Source organism: Barbus barbus (genome assembly GCF_936440315.1).
Source record: "Barbus barbus genome assembly, chromosome: 36".
Classification (NCBI taxonomy): Eukaryota; Metazoa; Chordata; class Actinopteri; order Cypriniformes; family Cyprinidae; genus Barbus; species Barbus barbus.
Genome location: NC_136714.1, coordinates 5,891,863 through 5,909,260, shown reverse-complemented (window position 1 = coordinate 5,909,260; position 17,398 = coordinate 5,891,863). Strand labels below are relative to the sequence as shown.

Below are 17,398 nucleotides of genomic sequence, written 5' to 3'. Positions count from 1 at the left end.
TGCGCCCGGGGAGCAGTTGGGGGTTCGGTGCCTTGCTCAAGGGTCTCACCTCAGTCGTGGTATTGAGGGTGAAGAGAGTGTTGGTTATTCACTCCCCCCACCTACAATCCCTGCCGGATCTGAGACTCGAACCCACGACCTTCGGGTTACAAGGCCGACTCTCTTAACTATTAGGCCACGACTTCCTCGTCACCTGGACCTTTTCAGCACTCGTCTGACTAGCATCTGGCGCTGAGTCAAAGTTGGCGTGTGCATCTGAAAAGTGTCCCGTACACAGATGTGGTCATTAAGGCATTCTGCATCTAAATAAACACAACACTTGTCAAGAAAAAAGAGTCAGAAGCAGCAGTTGTGAGTGGGGTGGCCAACCTAGCCCCGCCCCTGTGTTAACTGCATTAAATATTTTTAACACCATTTAACTGGACAAATTAATCACCTGTGTTAACGCACTAATTTTGACAGCACTACTTTGAATATGTAATATTTACTGATTTATTATGCTTTTTACTGGTTGTCTTTGCACAATTGATTGGTGCATGTTTGTTATTCTAAATGAAAATAAAAGTGTTGGACTTAATAATATTTTATGAAAATATAGTCTAAAATGACTTTTTCACACATCCTTTCATGTTTTATTTTAAATCCATCAAGTAAAAGGAACTTAAACACAGAGCTCATCATGCTTTCATCAGCAAAGCACATGGATTTCTTTTGTGATCACAGGTTACGTAACGTGGTGTATCTGTGACCGTTGTCCTTAAGATACTGCATGTCTGATTATCAAAGACCTAGAGTGACATTTAATGGGTGTTAGCGAATAGCTTGAAACTTTGTGAAAGAGCACATTGTCATGGCTTTGGCAGCCTTCTCTAAAAAGGTCATGTGGTGTAACCATCCAGTTAAAAGTAATAACTAACCTTCTTACACCTTGAGTACATGTAAGTGAACACATCTTAATCAGTATTTTATTATTAATTTATTCAGGTATTCATAAATATGACAAAGTTGTTGTGGATTTGCACCACATGACATTTTACAACCTTAACTAACCTTCCTTATAATTAAAGAAGGCCAGGTTTCTGATATTTCTGAGATTTTCTTTCTTTTTTGAGGGTCATGAGGGACTGCACTTTATTTTAGTCTGCATGTTGTACCACATGATTTGAACTTTTCTGATTCATTCTTAAACCTGCTATAGATCCCTGTTAGCATACAACAGAAACAGGATCTGCTTTTTTCACATTCCTAAGAATGATTCATTTGGTTTATAAGAAACGCACGCTTTGGGAGAAGTGGAAAAGGAAATGGAAGACTTGGATATCAGCCGTAGTGTCTCTTCAGATGTCTTGGTAGCACACCTCATGTAGGATGTCCATTTGGAGCATGACCCAGAGAGTCTGGCAGGAAGGGAGCAGTTCCTCAGAGCTGTCACTGAGCTGCTTTTCTCACACGCCAGGCTCTGGCAGCGGGCGGCTGGGTTCGGCTGGCATACGTAACCAGATTAGACATGGACAGATTACACTTAGTCCCCTCAGGCTTGGGTATTTATTTTGCTGTGTGAGTCTATTTTCAGCCTGTTCTGCGGGTTTGTTAAGACACAAGTTGCTGTCATGAATAGAGGCGGGTGAACAGTGAATTAGAGGTTTGTTATGATCCCCATCATACCCTGTTTAAAGAGGAGAGCACCCCAGTGTGGCGAACACTGGTGACACCTACTGCGCATGCATCGCATTGATTGCAGCACTGAGTGTAATACTCCTCCAAGCATCTGTGTACAAAACACACACAGCTTTGCTGCCTTTGAAAACCATTGCGTTTGTGATTTTTGCTAGCTTAGATTCTTGTAGATTAATTGTTGCATACATCAAGAAATCATTATTTTTACCATGATTTACTATAGTTATTGAAAATCTATCAGGCAGGATGACGTTAGTCATTTTGATATTTTGGGTAACATCTGATAAGTTTCCACTTGGCTGAACAAAAGTTAGTTCCAAATTCTACTGACCGCCTTGTCAATCTGTTATAAAGTCATTTAAATAAAATTAAAGAATTTGTTAATATTTATTAATATTTTATATTTATCACTTATTTATATTATATTAATATTTATAAATAAAAAATAAATATTAACTAATACTTTGTGTATTATATATCTAAAATATAAAATATACAAAAATTAATTGGGAAAATATTCAAATATATTAATAAATGTTTATTGAAAAAGTCAATATAATGATCCCTGATTTATTGTTTTTAGATTAAAAATAAATATGAACAAATCATAAATAAATATTAGCAAATACTTTGTCATTTATATGAAATCTTTACAAAAATTTAAATAGAATAAATATTCAAATATATTGTAAAAAAAATATATTTAAAAAGTCAGTCAATGTATTTCTTTAATATATTAACAAAATATAAAATCAATTCGGGGGGATATTTATTAACATTCTACATGTATTTTAATTAGTGCTGTCAAACAATTAATCATGATTAATTGCATCCAAAATAAACGTTTTTGTTTACATGTTTATGTATATATAAATACAAACACATGCATGTGTGTATATATTTAAGAAAGAATTTAATGTTTATATATTAATTATATTTATATATAATATAAAATATAAGAATATGAATATATATAAATGTGTAAACGTAAATATTTTCGAAATATATACTGTATGTGTGTTTATTTATTTATTTATATACACATAATAAATATACACAGTACACATATAATATATGTATACATATAATGTGAAAAACAAAACAATTGTTTTTTTTTTTTTTGGATGTGATTAAGTGCGATTAATCATCCGAAAGCACTCATTTTAATTTATATAAAACATTTAATTGAAATTGAGTAAATATTAAAATATTTTGAATTGTTTATTGTTAAACAAATTATTTTAGGCTTCAGAAATGTTGTCAGTATCATTTACCACCATTTGTTTTTATTTTTTATTTTATTTTGGCCATGTTTTTTTTGGAATGTATTACCATGGTAATATCTAATGTGCCATGTAAATATGTTCCATGGTACACTGATAAAAAATATTTGTAAATACTACATAATAACAAATGTAATTTCTACATTAAATAATTAGTTCAGGCAAGAATTAAAAAAAAATTACGTAAATTCCATATTAGTACTCCATTTAAGCTTGTAGACATTAAAATGTGAACATAAACAATTCCATGTAAAATATACTTATATGTTTACAAGAATTCTTGAAGTAAATATCAAAGTTATGATCCCGTTTTTCCCATCATGTACTGGGGCATGAATAATTAAAAAAGGTTTTTTCACAGTATTTACACTGTTTTATGGTTGCTTTTGTTGTTTAATAACTTACTGTTTTGTGACATCTGGAGTTCATTTTCTACTCAAAATAACCCATTCATACTCAAACACTATTCACTGATTGTCACCGTCATTGTGTACACTGTAAAAAATGATCGTGATTTTAACGGTAAAAAACTGTGAAAATGCTACGGTAAAAACCTGTTACATGGTTAACGGAAAGTTCCTGTAAAATTTACAGGGAAAAACCGTAAACTGACGTTCCCAGAATTCCCTGCGTTCCATTTCAAATTCTGTTTGAATTTGACGTTTTTTTCTTTGAAATAACTGTTTCTTCTTAGTTTTTTCTTATCAGTTATGTTTATTAGGGTTGTATGTTACATCTAATGTTGTTAAATGAATGTTTATAGCATATTTCAGTTTAATGAGTCTCACCATGATGGTGTTTAGTGCTTGTGTGAATGACACTGTGCACCTTCTGTATATTCTATTGTTTAAAAGTTGCTTGTGATGGGCTTTGGCTCATCATGTGACCTTCTCATCATCACCTGCATTTGGTGGATATCAGTGTATTTCAAAGGAACAAAACAGATTTCAGTACTTTAATAGGTTGGTAAATTAAGATTATATCAGTTAAAGAAATTACGGTATTTAACTGTAAATTTAAGTTAAAACCGTAAAACCTAAAACGTTCCTACCGTATTTTTTACGGTAGAATTCTGGCAACCACAGCTGCCAGTTTTTTACCGTAAATTTTACGGAATTTTTTTACAGTGTATGGTGTACCAAGTATTGAGGTCTCTATGTTAATTTGGGTAATAATTCTTTTGAGTGGACATTATTATCTTAAAAGGTTAACAAGCTGTCTTCTTGCTTGCCTACATGTTTGTAAGTGAATCACATGCTTTAATAGCATGGTTGTTTCCCAGTAATACTACATCGATTGAGTAAATTTTAGAAGCCATGGCTGAGTGAAATGTACTTAAGTATTGCAGATTTAACTTAAAATTAGGTAAAAATTACTCCTCAAACTCTAACCGGCCATGTTAAATTTACTTATTTTCTTTGCTAATTTTACCTAACTTAGTTAAGTAGATTTGACTTAATTCAATACTTAAATTTTACTTAAAATTTATATGTGCAAAAACTTGCAAAATAAAATGAAGTAAATCTTGTTTTTTCAATGTACCATGCACAATGTATTGCTGTGCATTTTGTTATATACTGCATACATTTATTGTACATAACTCTTTCTTCTTATACTTTTTTCTCAAGTATAGGCATACAAGTGTGCAGCCATTCATAAACAATGCATGTATAAACGCATATGCCACATGCATTATTTTACAAATGTACACACATGCACAGAGCTCTCAAGGCACTCAGTGTCAATTAAGTAAAGAAATGAAGGGATTAATGAGGAATCGGCAGTTTTCACACATTAGCTGTGGTGAGACCATTTTAGCGCGCAGCGTTTCCTCCCCCTCCTATAATAGCTGCAGCCCCTTCATCATATCACTGGAGGAATGAATGTGAGAAGCCCGTAATTAATTTCACAGATGAGTTGCTCACAGGGTGACTCGCTCGCCCCTCTGCAGCTGCATACACACAAACTGCATGTGTGTGTTTGCAGGTAGTGTTGAGAAAGGACATGGTCAGCACATTGACGTATGAACGTCAGAGGCCAAAAAATGACAGAAATGAAAGAGTGACTGAGTATCTCTGGAGGTCGAAGGCATTAAGGATGACCGAAGTGAAGCGTTAAGGTTAGTGCAGAGTGCTTTTAATGGCGTCTGTACATTCACCAGATGTAATGTAGGATGTGGTCGTCTTTATACTTCAAGGATCCATGTGGTCAATAAAGGGCAATTGTTGTTTGTCAACATGTCATGCACCATAATACCTCCTGCTTCTGCACAGGAAGTTCACACCTGCAGAGATTATAATAGTGAGCAAAGCTGGACAAATATTGCTTTGTTTCTGTGCTGCCCTATTCTGTGTGCATATGGGAAACTTGTTTTCCAGTCTTTGTGATGAAATTTTATATAATAGCCGAGAAACAAATGTAAAATAAAGTATATATGTAATCAAATGGCAATTTTTGTGTCTTCCAAGTAGTTGTTGTTAGCTGACTTGCAGTATTTTTACTGAACATTGAGACAACACTATTAAAATTAAAGGTCTTTTACAGGCATAAATCGTTCCATGAACAACCCATCCATGATACCTTTCCATTGCACAAAAGGTTCTTTATAGTGGATTAAATGAACAGTTATTAAAATAACCATTTTTTTCTTAGTGTAAAGAATATTTTACTAAACTGAAGAAACTTCAAGTTTCATAAAGTAACCTAAAATGGATCTTTTTTTGCCGCTGCTGTAAAAGCCTCCTTCTGGAACCTTTATTTTTAAGAGTGAGTAATATGAATATTTGCCTTGCGGCAATGCTGTCCCGCAATGGAAAACTTGTTGTTAACGTATTGCAACTTTTACTATAGTGGAATTGCACTGATTTGCATTTTGGTTACTTGCAAAGACATTTTACACTGAAGTTTTTTTTATAGATAGTGGCATCAGTTATACCCATTTATTCATTTTTTGGAAATGTTTGCCATACTATAATTTAATATTTGCATAAATAACCCATTTATGATTTGTATTTCTTTTTCAGACAAAGAAATACCACAGTATAGCAATATTTTACGGAAGGGCAAAAAGAATGCAGTTATTTTTTTTTTTAGCTTTATTGAAAGAAGGCATAATGAGCAAACTAGGACTAATTCTCGCTGCTGCTTCTTGCTGATTCAGCGAATATTTTCTTCGCATTTTCACTTGTCATTTTGGAAGCAGTTGAATGCATGCACCACTGAAGAGCATACGACCTCTCAATTATGTCCATAGGTCATATTACAGAGTCACAACTGTAATTGCAACATATGTAATATATATATATATATTACACACACATGCATACATATATACATTGACACATGAACTTCAGAGGGCAAAGAATGTCATAAATGAGTGTCACCTATAATAAGCTTTGTGTAATGTGCATTTCTGAGGGACAAATATGCAACAATATGGGTGAATTATAATAATATTATTACTTTTTTATTGGTTCTGTCTCCCCAAATCATCTATGTTATAGCAAGTGCTTGTTTTTATAGCATGATTCTTTTTTTTTTTTAAATATGGTCGCAGTTCCAGGCGTCTACCTCCTCCACTTTATTAGGAAGCCCAAAGTAATAGCACATTCCCGTAAGCACAGTAGTTACATTTCCTGCAGCTCTTTAATATATGAACGGAATTGATTTTCATCACGCGCTGAGCGATATCATCCCTGGCTCCATCTTCAAATTGGATTATCTGATGCTGGAATGCAGTGCGCCCAAGCGGCTTCTTCCTCCTGCTCTCTCTTACTGTAGATTGTGAGGACGCCTATGGAAAACAGTATTGACCTCTGGTGCCATGTCAGCAGCATTTTGTGGGCACACTGATGCATCACTCTTCGCTTCTCCTGCGTGTTAATGATGGACGCAGCGATCCTTGACCACATTCTGCTCGCCCTCCCTGCCTGGCCTGTTTAATGATGCGACATCTGCCTCGCTTACGATTCTGCCCGAGGGCCACAACCTTCCAGTGGCTCTCCACTGATCATGGCTCACTGGCCACAAGGAAAATGGCCCATCGTGGAATCTGGACTGGGTAATGGGGTACAACGATCCACTGAAAAAGCAATTAATCATTTAAAAGTTAATAGGTTAATTGAACTCTGTGGCACATCTTCAAAGAAGCAAACTCTAGCATAATTATATGGTAATTATATGCCTTCAAAGAATGTACTTAAGCATAAAATGAATGTAATGTTTTCTGACACTTTGATGTTGCAATTTAGTACATTTAGAAATGTTGACTTTATATGTAATATTAACACTGCACATAAAATTGTAATCAAGTAATGTTAGGTGTATGCATAAAATGTGCTTTCAAATTTAAAACTTGACATTACAAAATGCACTTTTATAACTTTTTTAAAGCACCTTTTAAACTCTTTTAAGTACACTTAAAGGGATAGTTCACCCAAAAATGAAAATTCTGTCATTTACTCACCCTCGAGTAGTTCCAAACCTGTTTGAACTTCTTTGTTCTGGCGAACACAAAGGAAGATATTTTGACACAAGTTTGTAACCAGACTGTTTTGGGGAAATAAAAAATACTATGGAAGTCAATGGTGCCCCAGAACTGCTCTGTTTCCCACATTCTTCAGAATATCTTCCTTTGTGTTCAGCAGAACAAAGACTTTCATACAGGTTTGGAACTTCTTGAGGGTGAGTAAATGATGACAGAATTTTCATTTTTGGGTGAACTATCCCTTTAAGTGGCCTTTTATTTTATAAAATTATATTATCTGCATGTACAGTTTTTACAAAATATATATTTAAAGTACACTACAAGGAATACAATCAATCGAGCACACATTTTGATGAAGGAAAGTTCACCAAAAAAATAAATTCTGAAATGTTGTTCCAAACCTGTATGACATGTGGAACACGAAAGAAGCCATTTAGAAAAATCTTTGAAAAAATCTTGATTGTTTTTGTTTTATTCCTCCATACAATAAAAGTCAATGGGGACCAATGCCGTTTTGGGCTCCATTGACATTTATTGTATGAACAAGAATGAATTAAAGACTTTTTATTATGTGTTTTGTGTTCAGCTGAAGAAAGTTAGTCTTATGGGTTTGGAACGGCATTAAGGGGAGTAAATAATTGTAGAATTTTCATTTGAGTGAACTCTCTCTTTAACAAAGTCAAACATTGTGACTTCTTGCCATTTGTAAATGGAAATTGCAAAAAAAAAACACAACTTTCAAGACTCTGTATGGGAAGTAAAGTCGTATGAACATCCAGTTAAATATGCATTTAGACGTTTTGCTGAATTTTATGTAGTTTAACCTTTGGCCCTCATCTCCTAAGCGTTGTTTAATGTCCATTATGGTGCAGTCAATGAGCTCTTTAGCCAGCCGTAATCAATCACTTACTGGGTGACCTTTCCTCATCCCATTAAACTAGTGAGCACTTACCTTAAATCCATGGATGGGTTAAATAAGCTAAGTGAGGGCCACCAATCCTCTTTGTAGATATATGGCTTAATATATTCCCCTCCCAGATCCAGTTCCATGTGAATAAGGTAAAAGGAAGTCAGGCGAGATTAATGGGATAGCTCAATTGTCTCTATTTCAATCATCTTCTCTTTGTAGGCCTGCTTCTACAGCCTGTGCCTGTCCCCATCCAGCTGCTTCGTTCATTCACTTAGTGGAGCCTTTTAATCAGGGGCCATTTGGAGCAGAGACGGGCAGCTTGAACTATTGTGCCTGCACTGAATGACTCCCAGGAGGCTAAACTCAAGGGGACACAGCAGTTTGTCATACATTGGGATTCAAATTAAATGAAAGTGCAATTGAACCTTGTTCTACCCAATTAGGATTTGAGGAATAGAAGATATTGATGGTAGGACATGCCACTAGACAGATTTTCAAGCCAGTGATTTGTGTGTTTCCTGTCATGTGCAATATTTGGTCAGGCAAAGGTTGAATGTTGTTTGTGAATGTGGAAAACATTTGGAAAATGAATATGAAAACCTATTGCTCTTTCTTATATTCAGTTGGTACTTTTTATTTTTGGGCTTTTTGTTGTTTTGTATTTGTTTTTTGTTAGGTAGAAGAGGTGGAACAGGAGACACAGAATGGGGACACAATGCAGGTCAGATATGAAATGTCGATACATCACTAGTTTTCAGTTTTACATGGCCTTTAGTTCCCATGTGGATGGATGTTTTATTGCACTGAGATAGCACATCAGTGGTTTATAATATAGCCAGGCGTAAATGCCATGCGAGTCGGCATAATGAATAGTGTTTAGACTAAACGACTTGTGGCAGAATATACATTTGTATAATGCCAGACATTTCCATGTGGAAGTATCCATGTTGACTGCTGCTTCCAATCTGGGAGGGGAAAACGTCCCACTTATAATTTATTCTCTCTCTTCCTTCCTTTCATAGTCTCTCCATCATTTACATTTCACACTCTGTCGACCCTAAAATTTCCACATTTCTCAGCCCTTTACATTCTGCTCATGTCTGTGTAAGAGCTGCTGTTCTCTCTAGCGTTCGCATGTGCGCATACAGGAAAGAGAAATGGGAGTGATTTTGGAGTGTGCACACACTGGCAGACTGCCAATCTCATCCCGTCACTGTTGAGCTTGGCTCTTTGAGCGCTCTGTGTTGGGGTCTACAGTTGATTGATTGACAGGTGGTCTTCACTGTTGAGCTCTTCGGGTGTGGCTTTGGCATAAATCGGTGCTTGTTGGAAGGCGAGTGATATAGACTGCGGTCTAGCCTTTCCCTCTGTTTGGATAGGTTTGGAATATTATACATGCACAACCCTGTGCTTACATCTATATTATACAGCAGTTATTTCCAGTCCATTTGGAAAAAATAGGTACAAAATGTGTCACTGGGAAAGTACCCGAAAGGTACTAATAAATACCATTTGTGTGTGTGTTCTGTGCTTTGGATTGGTGTCTAATGGTCAGCAGCATTACTAGCAGCAAACTTTTTTTTTTTTAATTGGCTTAGCAAAAAATAAACAAATTACCAGACTAGAATGTGTCGGAAATGTCACTTGATAGCGAATATATATATATATGTATGTATGTATGTATGTATGTATGTATGTATATTTTAGTTATATTTTAGTTAGTTATAGTTTAATACATATATATACATATGTATATGTGTGTGTGTATATATATATGTGTGTGTATATGTATATATATATGTGTGTGTGTGTATATATATGTGTGTGTGTGTATATATATATATATATATATATATATATATATATATATATATATATATATATATATATATATATATATATATATATATATATATATATATATATATGTATATGTATATGTATATGTATGTGTACATATGTATGTGCCCTCCAACAGTATTGGAACAGTAAGGCCAATTCCTTTATTTCACTGAAAACATTTGGGTTTGACATCAAAAGATGAATATGAGATGAGAAATGTATATTTTGATTGTTTTTTTTTAATCAAGAAAATAATAGAATTTAGGTATTTATTTATCAAAAAACATTACTACAAACTTATTTATTATATAATGCTTTTTAGGTAGAATTTTCTTGCTAAAAGAACTGTGCCGTGATGTATTGTTAACGTGATATGAAATTACTCATAATGTGATGTTGTTCATACCATCCACCCCTTAATGCTCATGCATGTCATTGCAATCAAATGAGAATGCAAGTGTCAGACTCCATCTCATGTACGCCTCTAATTGTAACCTCCTGATTGTGCTGCCAGTCATCGTCAGGCTAAAAATAGGTGGCCTTTCCACTGCGGGAAAGCCAAGAGGTATGAGGCTTGTGTGTGTGAGGGCACTCACCCAGAAAGTGAAAGGGGTAAAGATGAGTAGAATATAGTGAGACAGATTGTCTTTCTCCCTTGAATGTAAATTAAAACCTGGGGTAGTTACGGCTAGATCTACGGACTTCCAGCCACACAGATGTGTGAATGCATCCAGGTTCATCTGAAACACTATTGCAGGAGGTCAAAGGAGGGCCGTAAAGGGAAGAGAATAATGAAAGGGAAATTAACAATAGGGAAAAATATGAAATGCTGGAGCTGTGTGGAGAAATCATAGTCAGCAAGCCAGTTGTGCTTCAGTAAAGAAAATCTAATGCCTGGTGTGGTTATTTACAGGCAAAAACACAAACACTTATGGAATATTCAGGATTTGGGCTGGGCAATGTATTTATATACATAATTCGCCATATGAAACTGAAGTAAACAACAGAATTTTATTTTTTTTGGTCCATATTGTAATGGATTGGAACATGATTCTATCTATCAGTTGTTGATCTGAATGCAAACCGGCTGTCAGACTAAACGATTGAAGTCTGGCATGTGACCTGAGAAATCCATATAGACATTTTATGAATTATAAAAGCAAATGTAAAAAAAAAAAAAATACTGTATGCATGGATGAATTATTCACAATAAGATAAATCGTATGCATTTAGATATTAGATAAGGTGTTTTTCTTTTTTAATGCAACTTTACAAGACAATCAAAGTAGGCTGGTTTTGTATATACAGGATTAGAACCTCAGCAGAAAAATAATTATAACATTAAAACGCAATTTCCGACCTTTAAAATGTTTTAGTAAATGTAGTAATAATTAGATTAGATTAGATTCAACTTTATTGTCATTGCACATGTAAGGTACAGGGCAACGAAATGCAGTTAGCATCTAACCAGAAGTGCAATAAGCAGAGGTACAGGATATACAGTGCCTACAATGTTACATATGTACAGAATATACAGATAAGGCAGTACTATGGACATAATTTACACATTTTTAAATGCTATCAGTATGATATACAGATGGGTGATATGAACATACTATACAGATGGATTATGCGGTAAATGTAATAATGTTATGCAATTTAAATACAGAAGTTTTATATATATTCTTAAAATATATATATATAAAAAACTTATACTCATTTAATGAATAACAGTGTGGAAAAACCTCAATTAGATTTTTATTTCTACTTTTAAGCATTTTGCATCTTTTTCAGCAACCGCAATCAACTAATCGTGAAAAGTGTCAATTACAGCAGTGCATTTAAGTCCACACTTGATGCATGAAAATGCTCTAAATACAAAGTTTTGTTTTTGCATTGGTTACAATTTTCAACATATCATCAACATTGATGATAAAAATGTTTCTTGAGCACCAAATCAGCATATTAGAATGTTTTCTCAAGGGTAATGTGACTGAGGATTTTTGATAAACATTACAGACTTCTTTAAAAAAAAAAAAAGTAAATATCTTATTTTTATTTATATCTCCCATCCCTTTATAGCACAGATTTAGATACTCATAATGCATTCATAATCATCTTTTTCCCTTATGGCTTACTCGGTCACGAGTGTATATGAATAGTGTATGTTCATATATTTGCCATTATTGCCAACATTAAATATTCAAAGTGCCACAGGGGAATAAACGAGCCCAAATCTAACATGAAAGACCTGTAGGTTACGTTCTGCTTGAAGTCCCCAAATGGCTGTGCTACAGGCATGAGAGAGAGAAAAACACATGAGCAGAGGAATGGGGAGGTGAGAACCCCCCTCCACACACACACCTCCTCTTCCTCCTCCCCCCACCCCCTCCCGTCGTGTGCAAGCGTGCTGCAGTCCAGAATGTTTTTCCGCGTCCGCAGCTCTGCTGAGTTGTCACCCTCCAACAACAGAGGAGAGAGAGGGAGAAAGAAAGGAAGGAGAAAAGACTGTTTCGCAGGGATCCCAGTCACTTGACAAGCTGTATTTTTAGGATCTTGGATGAGGCTGATGCTTTCCTAGGGGCTACGACATCTCACCTGCGATCTCTGACTGTGTTTAGAAGCTTTTTATTGAGGCTGATCAATTTTAACTGGATTCTGCGGTTCGTAGATGTTTTTGTGGCTCATCCTGTGAGCTTTCTCGAAGAAATAACCTGTCTTGACTAACTTGACCTGCGTTTGCTGAAAATCCTGAATTGGGAACTGAGAGGAAAGAATTCTTTTGCATCTGCATGGAATGAGAACAGAATTTAAATTGGGATTGAGGGGTTTCAACAATGACAGTTTCTGTACGGCTAGTGAATCACAACGTGGGTCTCTTTCTGGTCCTGTAGGGGACAGTGCAGTCCATGGTGTATGTTTTGAATCAATATAATATTTGTTTGGTTTTACTGTTGTTGCGTGCATGTGTCTGGCAGCATACGAGGAGGCTGCGTCGTTTTAACGGGTCCGCGAGGCTTGTGTTTTGGCAGTAGATGTGAAACGTGGTTTATCCCGGCTGTGTCCTTGAGGACACAAAGGCATCCTTGTCAGAATCAGAGGTAAACAGGGAGGCATTCAGTGTAATTACTCAGCGCTGCCGTACACACTTGCACTTGTTCAAATGTACTCGTGGGAATGGTGTTTTCGCTCGAGTGAAAGAGTACAGTGTTCAGTTTGCCTCCTTGACTCTTGGTAGGTCAGTAGGTTCATTCCTCACAAATTTGAAGTAAATTTCTTTGCGGTACACAGTAAGATTCTTAAGACATTCTGGAGACCCCAAACTGTTTTGTTTTTTTTGTTTTCTTGAGCATTACTTTGAGTTTGATTTTGGACGCTGAAGCTAGAATTAGGTTAGTCTAATATTGTCCAACAAGGCAAACGGTCTCAAAACATTTTGACTGAAGAGTTATTGTAGGGTTGTGTTTGAAGTCATGTTGTGCCCGGCCTCCTGTTTCCCACTCCTGAGGGATTTGTCCCAGTTGCGGTGCCTACTCGGTTGGCCACGACAACAAGGTGTTTGTGTCACAGGCACAAATCGACCGGTTTGTCATACCAAACCACTTCCAGGAAGCAAGGCGAGTATTGAAGATCATAGTTCCATCTTCAGTAAATTTATAGCTTTTTTTTTTTTAGATATCATATACTATGGTACTTGTTCATTAGCTGTTTGATGCAGGTACATACTAGATCACCCCCCCCCCCCCCCACCCCACTCATTTTACTTGTTTCCATACATATCAACTAGCAGTAAAGCATGCATTTACTGGTATAGGGGGAGACAAAAATTAATACAATTTCCGGAAAGTGAACATTACGGGAATAGGGAATGAAGTTGTGCCACCTATGGGGAATATTGTTGCGGTGCTTGCAGGAATATAATCAGGCTTTTAAGAATGTTCTCATAATAGTATAATGGCAATAGAATGCAGTTTAAGAAAAAAATCCATAAAACATCAAATTAAAATTTAAGACAGAGTCGCAAAGAAACTAGCCTCAAAGTAGACATTATAAAACAATTAGTAAAAGGCTTAATGTACTAAATATTTTAATAAAAGTGTATATGGTTTATGACTTTATTTTTGTAAAAGGCATATTATGAAATTATTCCCAAACATTGAATATTTTTTATTTTATTTTAATGTTGCACTAAGATGTTGTCCTACTGTACAGAAAGAAGTCTCAGATGCTATGCTTTTTTTCATCTTAATGTCAATTATACTATGTGTATATACAAACACATTACACCAATTGCTGTGTAAAAAACATTAAATGTAATTGAAGAACCTAGCGAGAGCGAGATGATGGCAAGCAAGGATTCCCCTCCCCCCTCTAACCTAATTACTGTGGCCTTCACTGGGCTGATTTCAGCTTTGAAACTTTTAACTAAATTGCTATTGATTGAGTGGGAAAGCAAGTGTCTAGGCTTCCATTGCTGTAGTTGAAGTGGGTGCGACGGCTTGCCACTGATCAGGAGAAATCAGATTTCTCGGTGTCTGATGCACGGGCCTTTCTTAAGGCCCCCACAGAGTTGATTCTAATTATGACCTGAGCCCAGCCGCTTCCCAGCAGTGATGAGGTCATGTGCAGACATGGTGTCTTATAAGAGGGGACCAAGATGCTGGTGGCCTCACTTGGTCTCACTAGCGCTTTTTCTTGCCATTTCATATGCACTCACCCTGTACTTGAGGGACAAGGGAAAAGAGATGGTAATGATGCCATCACGTCTGTCCTGGGTTCCGTCTCTGGGGATCTGAGTGCGGAGACGCCATCCTTTTCAACTGACACGTTGGTGATGGCAACTCAAGGTCCTCCTGCTTGTTAATGGAGGAGAGATAAGCCTGCCTCTCATTCATTGCTCTGAATAGGTGTATGGGAAACATCAATAGTTTCTTGAAATGAGGCTACCCAGCTCTTCCCAACTGTCAACATTGTTGGCAGAGGCATTAGTCATTTGGTAAAAAGAAAGGTACCCTTGAACTGAACAGTACTTGTAGCACAATGTGTTTATCTGGCAGCTTGTTGTAAAGTTAAGCATATTGCTTGCATACTTTCAGTAAATTGTATTAAGTCTATTTGGCCTTAAGATGCAAAAATGCCAATAAAATGTATTGCAGCAAACTACTTTTAAGGATTATGTTAAGATTTTTTTTCTCAAGGTCTAGGATTGTTTTATTGTGCATTGAGAAATATCCAAGCCCCGTGTTTAGAAAAAAAATAAGCTCTTTGCTGCTAATAAATTTTGAAAATTAGGGTAAGATTAAAACCACCAAAGAACATCTGAACACTGTGATTCTTAACGTGCCCAAAAAACTAATTAATAAACTTGGCATATTCAATGACTTCCCCTCTTGGCTAAAGTAGCCAGATACAATTTGCAACTTAAATGCATAAATGTGTAAATAATTCAGTAGCTAAGCTCCCAGCGCTGGATCTATGCGTGGCACAGCGTCAAGGGTGTATTAGAAAGAGAGCACTTCACTTATTATTTCATCAGGTCTCTGGAGCAATGTTTGCTGGTGATAGATTTGAAGTTTTAATTAAAGTGAATTCAATTTGTAGCCAGTGGCAGAGGTATTTGTATGTTGGTCCTCTGCTCATTTTATCGGAATTGATTTTTTAAATTGTGGGCATATCGGTACGGTCATTGACTCATTGTTGAAACGCACAGTTAATTTGTTCACTCTAGGGGCTAATCAATGCAAGGTAAGTGATATACAGGGTTGTTTTGCAAAGTTCACAGCTGGAATCTGGTATAGTAATGACTGAATACACATGCGCATAAAATCACACACTTAAAAGTGTACCCTAAACACAAACAGACACTTGATAATATTCCTTCCTACTACGGCAATACCCTCGGCTCCAACAGGCTCTAGACGGAGGCTTTATCTCCACCGTACGGCTTTAGGATTACTGCTAAAAATCCTGTCATTCTCTCATTAAAAAGGTGGATAAGAGGATAACTGTCTGAATGGGAGGGAAGAGATGGGATGCATAAACCTTCCACATCTCCAAAGTCAGATTGTTTGATTCGTAAAAGAAATGCTGCGAAATGAGGAAGGATTAGCGTAATGAATTTGAGGGTATTTGGACAATAGGCCATGTCCTAATAAACGACAGTTTGGAAAACCCAGTGTAACGTGAAGGAGATATAATGATTCGTTCTCCTCAGCTGCTTCTTAATAGCTTTTGACAATAAATGTCAGTGTTTTAAGGCAGTTACGGCCTCTGGGGTCTTCTGGACCACTGGATAACGGCTGTCACTCATTGATTTTTGCTAGGCAGCCAGTGACTTACCACTCTGATTAATAATTAATTTGGTTAATTTTGGGGATGTGGTAGGAGTCTGAGTGGGCTGAACTCCCACACCTCCAGCTTTGCTCTAACCTGATAGAAACGGATTGTCCTGTGGTGTAATGATTTAACTCTAATTAATGAAGTTTACATAGATTTTCTGGAAACTTCATAAGAAAGAATCGGATAATGATTTTAAATGGGGGAAAAAAATTCTTAGCTTGTGTTCTTTACTGCCCAGACATAATTGAGCTTGCCTTTTGTCAGAAAACCAGTAGGTTCACTCCTTTTCCCTAGCCTATTCATGCAAGGATTTTCGTTCTTTGTTGCTTTGTCTATGGCCTGACATTTCTCGGTTGAATTCTAAACCTTTACCTATAATTTGAGCTGAATACCTTGTTTTTAATGCAGCTCTGCTAAGCTGATGCAATTCCCTGGGAAGGGCATTTATCAGGTTATTGTGGGATTTCACCTTTTGTTGTTGCAAGTCCAATCCTGTAGGCCAGTCAAAGATAAATGTTGGTTTTAGAGTGAGCAAAGAAAGTCATTCAGTGTGCACAGTTCCAGCAAAGTGAGCAGATTGGGGTAACATTCATATTTGACCTTCATTTATATTCCCTTCCTGAGATAATCAAAGAGAGAGCCTGGCTGTGCTATTCATCTTGAAGCAACACGATCCGTCTCACTCATTTTTCCAAACTGCATGGACACGTGCATAAAAAATGAGAGGGTTGTCACAGCTTGACACATGATTAGCAGCGTCGCTTCTATGGCAAGTACACACACGAACGGACGTAAATTACTCTACACAATTTATGGATTCGCTTCAAATGATACTGACATATCTCGACACATGGCCTAGTT

At 36.3% G+C, this 17,398-nt stretch overlaps 1 protein-coding gene across 1 annotated transcript in view; it reads left to right on the top strand.

Annotated features, from left to right (window-relative positions):
- LOC306856392 (E3 ubiquitin-protein ligase Siah2-like) overlaps window positions 1–17,398 on the top strand; it is a 28,886-nt gene that overhangs the window by 8,548 nt on the left and 2,940 nt on the right. The window lies entirely within an intron of this gene.